Genomic DNA, 1693 nt, shown 5'->3' with positions numbered 1-1693 from the left:
GTATAAAGCCCTGAGTTTCAAACTCCAGTCCTACCAAAAAATCCCCCAAAATCAAAAAAAGTTGCAATGAAATGGCAATTATAATTTTATACATTAATAATGGTAACATAATACTTTAAAATTAATCACTTAGCTTAATAAAAAAGGTACAATATTAAAAACAAGTTATGATAATGGCACTGGCAGTTAGCTGTAAAGAATGTACTTTAAGAAAAAATGGCAGGTATAATACTAAAATAACTCTATTTTGTCTTTCAGTAACTATTCTGGGTATGTCATTTACACTGAATTAAACTTTGTTTAAGTTGATGCTTACACATTTCAAAATAACAACAACAAAAAAAATTATAAAGAATATACATTCTTGCTGGGCACCTGTGGCTCACGCCTGTAATCCTAGCTACCCAGGAGGCAGAGATCAGGAGGATTACAGTTCAAAGCCAGCCCAGGGAAATAGTTTGCAAGACCCTATCTTGAAAAAACCCAATGTAATACAGGGCTGGTGGAATGGCTCAAATGGTAAAGTGCCTGCCTAGCAAGCATGAGATCCTGAGTTCAAACACCAATGCCACCAAAGAAAATGAATATGTAAACCAGAAAGCTTCAAAGTGTCTTAATGCTATAGTCTCCACAAAAGGATGTTAAGTTATTGTATCACTTAACACGTTAGTCTTTGTGGCTTTGTCATGTATTTGCATATGTTGCTCAAATTGCTGGGAAAGGTCTACTGGTCTACCAATACATACATTCTCTCCTTAACATTTTCTCTAGCTTTGAATTTATGCTAATATATATTTAACTGACCATCTAGTATGCATCCTTAACATAATGCCTCAGAAAGTAGCAACAGAAAAGTCTTTACAATAGACATGAATCTAAGTTTAGAGAAACCGTACTGGTTATGAGGCAGGAAAGACTCCAAGGTGGGAAAAGATTGGTGATTCACCAATGGTTAGCTTTTCCACTAATACAGGTAATGTTTTCTTCCTTGTAAGTAAGTTTTACTGCCCTGCATTTACTCACATACTGTAGAAAGTACCACCTTTTTCTTTGCAGACTATGGTTTGAGATTGAAAGTTTTGGCTTACAAAATATTTTTGTTGGGAGCCTTTTGTTTCCTGTTGCCATTTTCTTTCCATGAGACTCTAATTTTTTTTTCTTTGTTTTCACTCACTTTTTTTTCTTTTACAAACTTAACAGAAACTATTCAGACAGCATGTACTCTCCTCTTGCTCCCCAAAAGGAAGAAAATATCTATCATCAATTGTAAATGACATTTTCAGCACAGCAGCAAGAGCCAAGAGAACAGTGGTACCCCTCCTCCTTGTCCTGGTTTCCTGTGCTCTCTATGTTCAGAGAAAATTCTCTAGTATTGGATTATAGAAATGATCCCTGAAAGTAGAGTCTTTCTGATATTTCTTGGAGTCTTTCACTAAGAAAGGAGTGATTTGTAAAATGAATCTTCCTTCCATTGGTATAAAATTGCTTCTTCTACCATAGTTTTGGCAAACTATGGGTTTAGGCTAGATCTGGCCTCTGAGCTGCAAATGGTTTTTAAAAGAAAAAAAATCAAAAGAGTAATATTTTATGACATGCAATTATATGAAATTCAATCAATAGTGCCCATAAATAAAAGTTCTACTGTATCTCAGCCATGGCTATTTATCTTCCTGTTACCAGGGTACTTTTGCAC

General features: G+C 35.0%; 1 non-coding gene across 1 annotated transcript; it reads right to left on the bottom strand.

Annotated features, from left to right (window-relative positions):
- Positions 1-1202: 1202 nt before the first annotated feature.
- Positions 1203-1408, bottom strand: LOC141414235 (small nucleolar RNA U3). Its single transcript, XR_012439303.1, has one exon. It is a non-coding gene; the product is annotated as a small nucleolar RNA U3 (small nucleolar RNA).
- Between the last annotated feature and the right edge of the window lie 285 nt (positions 1409-1693).

Source organism: Castor canadensis, chromosome 11 (genome assembly GCF_047511655.1).
Source record: "Castor canadensis chromosome 11, mCasCan1.hap1v2, whole genome shotgun sequence".
In the NCBI taxonomy this organism is placed as follows: Eukaryota; Metazoa; Chordata; class Mammalia; order Rodentia; family Castoridae; genus Castor; species Castor canadensis.
Note: the sequence above shows the minus strand (reverse complement) of the source record. Positions and strands in the feature narration are given on the sequence as shown.